The sequence below is a fragment of the Schistocerca americana genome, chromosome 2 (genome assembly GCF_021461395.2).
Source record: "Schistocerca americana isolate TAMUIC-IGC-003095 chromosome 2, iqSchAmer2.1, whole genome shotgun sequence".
Classification (NCBI taxonomy): Eukaryota; Metazoa; Arthropoda; class Insecta; order Orthoptera; family Acrididae; genus Schistocerca; species Schistocerca americana.
In genome coordinates this window covers 530,699,592-530,706,924 of record NC_060120.1, presented here as the reverse complement: position 1 = coordinate 530,706,924, position 7,333 = coordinate 530,699,592, and the positions used below count along the sequence as shown (strand labels likewise).

At 39.3% G+C, this 7,333-nt stretch overlaps 2 non-coding genes across 2 annotated transcripts; one reads left to right on the top strand and one right to left on the bottom strand.

Annotated features, from left to right (window-relative positions):
* Positions 1 to 693: 693 nt before the first annotated feature.
* Positions 694 to 768, bottom strand: Trnas-uga. Its single transcript has one exon. It is a non-coding gene; the product is annotated as a tRNA-Ser (tRNA).
* Positions 769 to 1,286: 518 nt separating this feature from the next.
* On the top strand, positions 1,287 to 1,361 carry Trnar-gcg. The gene has a single exon. It is a non-coding gene; the product is annotated as a tRNA-Arg (tRNA).
* Positions 1,362 to 7,333: the final 5,972 nt, after the last annotated feature.

Below are 7,333 nucleotides of genomic sequence, written 5' to 3'. Positions count from 1 at the left end.
TATTGTGATTTACACAGTCAAATGCCTTTGACAGATCACAAAATATACCAGTTGCCTGCAATTTTTTGTCTAATGAATTAAGCACATTTTCACTGTAAGTGTAGATAGCCTTCTCAATATCAGAACCTTCTAGAAATCCAAACTGTGACTGACAGTATGTTCTTTGAGATAAGATGGTTATAAAGATGACTGTACATTACTTTTTCGAAAATTTTTGAGAATGCTGGCAACAGTGAAATTGGATGGAAATTTGATGCTGTTTCTTTATCTCCCTTCTTAAACAGTGGCTGAACTTCAGCATATTTCAGCCATTCAGGAAATATTCCACTGATAAATGACTGGTTACACAGATAGCTTAATATGTTACTTAGCTCAGAATCACATTCTTTAATTAACTTTGTTGATATTTCATCATACCCACTAGATGTTTTTGATTTTAAAGATTTTATGATGGACATTATTTCTGTTGGGGTAGTGAGGGTCAAATTCATATTATGGAAGTTACTTGAAATATCTGGTCTAAGGTAATCCATAGCAGCATCTACCGAACCTGACAACCCCATCTTTTCAGTAACAGTTATAAAATGTTTGTTAAAAAGTTCTGCAACACTATACACATCTGTCACCAATGTATCATTTATTCTTAATGCTATTTGTTCCTCTTCATGAAACTTCCTGGCAGATTAAAACTGTGTGCCCGACCGAGACTCGAACTCGGGACCTTTGCCTTTCACGGGCAAGTGCTCTACCAACTGAGCTACCGAAGCACGACTCACGCCCGGTACTCACAGCTTTACTTCCGCCAGTACCTCGTCTCCTACCTTCCAAACTTTACAGAAGCTCTCCTGCGAACCTTGCATAACTAGCACTCCTGAAAGAAAGGATATTGCGGAGACATGGCTTAGCCACAGCCTGGGGGATGTTTCCAGAATGAAATTTTCACTCTGCAGCGGAGTGTGCGCTGATATGAAACTTCCTGGCAGATTAAAACTGTGTGCCCGACCGAGACTCGAACTCAGGACCTTTGCCTTTCGCGGGCAAGTGCTCTACCAACTGAGCTACTGAAGCACAACTCACGCCCGGTACTCACAGCTTTACTTCTGCCAGTACCTCGTCTCCTACCTTCCAAACTTTACAGAAGCTCTCCTGCGAACCTTGCAGAACTAGCACTCCTGAAAGAAAGGAGTGCTAGTTCTGCAAGGTTCGCAGGAGAGCTTCTGTAAAGTTTGGAAGGTAGGAGACGAGGTACTGGCAGAAGTAAAGCTGTGAGTACCGGGCGTGAGTCGTGCTTCGGTAGCTCAGTTGGTAGAGCATTTGCCTGCGAAAGGCAAAGGTCCCGAGTTCGAGTCTCGGTCGGGCACACAGTTTTAATCTGCCAGGAAGTTTCATATCAGCGCACACTCCGCTGCAGAGTGAAAATCTCATTCTGTTCCTCTTCATGTCTGGTTCTACCAGTCTCCTCCTTCACTATATCCCATATTGTCTTTATTTTGTTATCTGATATGACTATCTTTTCCTTGTAATATATTTGCTTTGACATCCGTACTACAGTCTTTAATATTTTGCAGTATTTCTTATAATGTGCTATAGCATCAACATTGGAAATGTTTTGGATTGACAGATACAGTTTTCTTTTTGTTTTACAAGATACCCCTATTCCTCGAGTAATCCATGGCTTCTTTGTAGACTTTGCTCTAACCTTGGTAAGTTTTGGGGGAAAGCAGTGTTCAAATAAGGTAAGCACTTTATTAGCAAAAATGTTATATTTTTCATTCATGCCATGAGCACTGTAAACATCAGTCCAGTGAATGTCTCTGAGGAGTGTCCTAAAATAATCAATTTTTGGCTTACTGATTACCCTCTTGAGCTCAAATTTAACAGATTTTATATCCTGTTCAGTATTAACATTTAACAGAAGGAACTGCATGTCATGGTCTGAGAGGCCATTGACTGTTGGTTTTGTAATATAATTTTGTTCATTGGACTTTTCTATAAAGATATTATCAATGGCTGTTTGTGAGCAAGTGGCTATCCTAGTGGGGAACTTTACAGTGGGAATTAAGTTGAATGATTGTGTTACTAACTCAAATAAGTTCTTATTGGGAGAGTCTTTAAGGAAATCTACATTGAAATCACCAGCAACCACTATTTCTTTGTTTTTGATTGTTAAATGGGCCAGTACAGCTTCAAGGTGGTTTACAAACAGATTAAAGTTACCTGCAGGTGCTTGATATACACTTGATATTATGAAGGATTTTTTGTGAAATTCTAATTCTGTTGCACATGCTTCCATATGCTGTTCTAGGCAAAATTTATGAATGTCTATGTTCTTAAATTTATGACAAATCCTGATGAATGTGGCAACTCCTCCTTTCTCCATTTCTGATCTACAAAAGTGAGATGCTAACCTAAACCCTGTAACACTTAAAAGTTCTATACCAGTGGTCACATGATGTTCAGAGAGGCAGATTATGTCAGCTGGGTTTGAAGACTAATTCATCTATGCAGATAGTTAATTCATTAATTTTATTTCTCAGTCCTCGAATATTTTGATGCAATAAAGATGGCTGACATTTCACATTGACTGAGTTAAAATTGGGTGGAGTTAAAATATCTGCTGACAGTTGAAAATTCTTAACCAATGGCTGTTTATGCTGATGTAATAAGCTGGAATTATGTTTTTTTTTTTTTTTTCTTTCTCAAACTGATGGTTTGTCTCAGTTCTAACCTCTCTTAAAATTTGCTTTCTTTCTGTCCTCCCTACCCTAAAAAAGGGTCTTTTCTGAATCCTATAACCACTGGTATTTTACCACTCATGACAGTGCCTCCCCCCTTTAACTTTCCTGCTATTTCCCCAACCAATTTACCCTTCCCCTTCCTGTTGAGGTGAAGGCCATGCCTAGTATAATCCCACCTACTGAGAGAATCAACATGAACCACACCAATGTGTGACCCCGCACCCGACATGAGCAGCCGTTCCAGCTCCAAGTTAACTCTGACAGAAGAGTTCAAATGAGGTCGGTCATGGCACCCAAGAACAGATACAAACTCAACACTAGTATGCTTCGATGCTGATGCAATCTTCGCCAGGTCACACTCTATACTGTACCCAGGATCTCTGTCAATACTGTTACCTGCCCCACCCACTATAACCACGGTGTCTTCCTTAGTGAAATCTTTGCAAAGTGATCCTAAATCCTCAGTCACCTGCTCCAGACCAGCACTAGGTTTAAAAAAAATTGGTGACCTGGTATTCTGATCCTAGTTCATCCTGCAAAAGTTGGCCAACACCTCTTCCATGGGAACTACCTAACAACAACACTTTCTTTCTCTTTATTGATTTCCCTACATTCTTACTTTTCAATTTGCTGCTGAAAGTTTGTTGTGCGCTGTCTATACCTGCAACTTCTTGAGGCTCACCAGCTTCTAACTGAAGCAACAGGTCAAATCTATTTTCCACATTCACCATAAAGCTGTCAGACAAGGTTCTAGGCCTGTTCCTCCTGTTGCCTGTTGCCACTTCCCACCTCTCTTTACCCTTCTCCCTCCTTAACCTGTCAAGATCTCCCCTAGCCTCGTCTAACTCAGCCTGAAGGGCAGCAATTTTCCCCTCCTGTTCTAGTATCTTCCTACCTCTACTACAAATCCTACAAAACCACTGATGAGTCTCATTTACTTCCCCTATTCCCACGCCACTACAGTCACCCACATGGAAAAAACTACAGCACCCATCACACCAAAGCCCGGACCTAACAATTCTACGGCAAGTCAAGCACTTTTCACTCATGATAAACATAATAGTTTATTAAGAATAAGTCAGTTAAATTACAGATAAACACGAAAATATGGTTACACAAATTTGGCCTATACGCAACTGTGTGTAAACAAAAACAAAAGTGCAAAGTTTCTGAAACAACAACTTAAACTTTACGCTACTTTCCAGAAATGCTAGTTAACTAATGAAGAGGTACGCTAAATTAAATTGCTGGAGAGAGCAAGGAACAACTAAACGAAATTCTATAGATTTGCTGCAGCAGAACGTAAACAGAAAATACGACTGTACGGTCTTTTTGCATTTTCTGCTATATTACGTAAAGAAAAATGAAACCTTTAATGGTACACTTAAACGGCACACTAATACACTTATTTACCATGTAATCAGTACTAATCTATATGTTTTATCATCTAAGATGGGATGAATCTCAGCAACTGTATGGATACAGCCTTTCAATTATACATAATAGTATGATAGTGGTGCATTAGAGTTGCCAACTATCCGTATTTCACAGGAAATCCTACTTTTTTTGTCAGATCCCACCTCCAGTGTTATTTTAAATTTATCCTGTATTTTTCTCTCTTTTGCAATAGTAGTTCAAAAAATGTATTTCACCTGGAACACTCACAGTTGATACTGTGGTGTCACCGCCAGACACCACACTTGCTAGGTGGTAGTTTTAAATCGGCCGCGGTCCATTAGTACATGTCGGACCCGCGTGTCGCCACTGTGTGATCGCAGACCGAGCGCCACCACAAGGCAGGTCTCGAGATACGGACTGGCACTCGACCCAGTTGTACAGACGACGTAGCTAGCGATGCACACTGACGAAGCCTCGCTCATTTGCAGAGCAGATAGTTAGAATAGCTTCAGCTAAGTCAATGGCTACGACCTAGCAAGGCGCCATTAGTAACATTGCATGTATCTAAAGAGTCTCACTTGTATCGCCACAATCTCCAGATGTACCAAAAGGATGGATTAAAGTTAAGTATTCCAGAAGCTACGTACTTTTCTTTATAGCATTCATTATGTATCCTGTTTCAGACCTCACGCCATCCTGCTTTAACTTAGCACGTGCCTTTCGGCTTCCTCTCATTGTGTCTAGGCTGTCTTGTCTAGACACAACAGATACTAAGCGTGCACAGTAAAAATGCCACAGCTTGCACCAAAGCAGTACTAAAATGAATAGTGATCTATATCAGTGGCATGAGTTGCCATACAAACACACATGAAAGAAACACTCATGTGTACTTAGCTGAGGGGAATCACACTGTGTGAGAGAGGCGCCCTTGTGGCCTGCACTGGCGGTGCCCAAAGTTCTAAAGACATTTTTAAATGATTTTGACGACACTGAAAAAAGTTAACTTTGGAGATTCATTTAACTTTTTATCCCGTATGGGTGCAGTTGGTTTAAATTGTTCTAAGTAATGCTCTGATGTTACTATAATGGAGATATTTTAGGCAGTCAAGACTTTGATCAGTAAAACTGAGCAATGAATGAGTGACAGATGTTTTGGTAGTGGCACATATAAAGCTTTAAATAAGTTAACTTGTTCCATAACCAGAAAATGAATTGAAGATAATCTTATGGAATTTTATGTGTCATTGAAAACATATTTGGTCCAGAGTTTCAAATTTGAAGGTCAACTGCCAGTGTCAGCTGAGTCTTGGAAACATCTTGGACTGATCTAAAATTTAAGCTTCTTCAAGGAATAATGGAGTCAGTGCAGATAGATGATGTAGATGAAGACTGTTTGTATGAGGAATTTTGTAATGTAAAGAATATTTTGAAGCAAAGCATATCTATGGAAGGCAATGCAAGCAGAAGATGGGTTAATGTTGTCTGTACTTTGAGAGCCAAAAATGTTCAGGTTCCCACTTTGCTGAAGGTAGTTGGATGTGTGCTAAGCATTCCTGGTTCAAATGCTGAGGCAGCATTTTTTCCCTGCTGAACCATACACAGACAGAGATGCACAAGAAATGTACCACCAAGGTAATAAAAGCAGAACTGCAAGTAGCAGTGAATTTTAGTTTTGAGTGTAGAGAATTCTTTATGTATGTAAAATCGAATGAATCTTTGCAAAAACAAGCAAAGTCTGTTAATAAATACAAGCAATAATGTAAAATAAAACATGTATGCACAATGTAAAAATATTTCTTTGTAGAAAACACTACTTGAATTGTTTATTTTTTAGGCTTCATCCTTGATCTCTTATTTTCTCTGTAAAAAGTTTGCATCGCTATAGTGCATTTTTGAACTAGTTAAGTGCACAATCCATAAGAGAGTTTGTTTCTATTTCTTTGTATTCTGTCTCTAGAGAGGATAATGAAGTTTTTGTACATGCTAAAAAATGAGCACACAACGGACACCATTGTTTTCCACAAAAGCACAATACCGTCCCCATCACTGTCCACATGTAACACTTGGCCAGGGTTTTGTCACATTATTACATAAGCAGTGCAAGGAGAAGTCCCTCCACACAAAAAACAGTGTCAAGACCCAGATGTTGTTATCTTAATGATCACAGTGTATCACAACCCCTTGACCACTGCTTAATGATGGTAGATTTGGGAGCACAAATGTGAAGTAATCTTAACAATCAACAAGTGAACAGAAGGAAATGATCTGAGTGTCATGTGCAGCCTTGTATACTTGGAGATACAAATAATCCTGATATAATAGAGAGCTCCACGATGGATACATGGATTAGTGAACACAAGGTCATTGTAGCGAGGCTCAAAACCATATCAAACGAAACCACTAAAAATAAATGCAAAATATCTCTCTTTAAAACAGCAGATAAATATTCGGTTGATGCCTTCCTAAGAGAGAGTCTCCATTCCCTCCAAGCTAATTATGTACGTGTAGACCAGATATGGCTCAAATTCAAAGCTACAGTGTCGACAGCAATAGACAGACTCATACCGCATAAGTTAATAATCCACCATGGTACACAAAACATGTCAGAACAGTGTTGCAGAAGAACGCAAAATCTGCAAGACTGGCTAAGATTCATGGAAGCTTGAGGTTTCATGTGGACGCCAATGCAAGATGCTTTTAATAGTTTCCACAATGAAACATTGTCTCAAAATATGGTAGAAAACCCAAAGAGATTATGGTCAAATGTAAAGTACACCAAGGGCAAAAAACAGTCAATACCATCACTGCGCAATAGCGATAGAAATGTTACCGATGATGGGTCCAATAAAGCAGAGTTACTAAATATAGTTTTCCATAATTCCTTCACAAAAGAAGACAAAGTAAATATTCCAGAATTCAAAACTAGAACAGCTGTTAGCATGAGTGACATAAAAGTAGATATCTTAGGTGTTGTGAAACAACTCAAATCACTTAAGAAAGGCAAGTCTTCCGGTCCAGATGGTATACCAATCAGGTTCCTTTCAGAGTATGCAGACACAATAGTGCCTTTCATAGCAATCATATGCAACTGCTCAATTGTGCAACACAGCTAGCTCTTTAGTCCCATGAAGTATTGAGTGCTGTCGACAAGGGATCTCAGATCGATTCCATATTCCTAGATTTCCAGAAGACTTTTG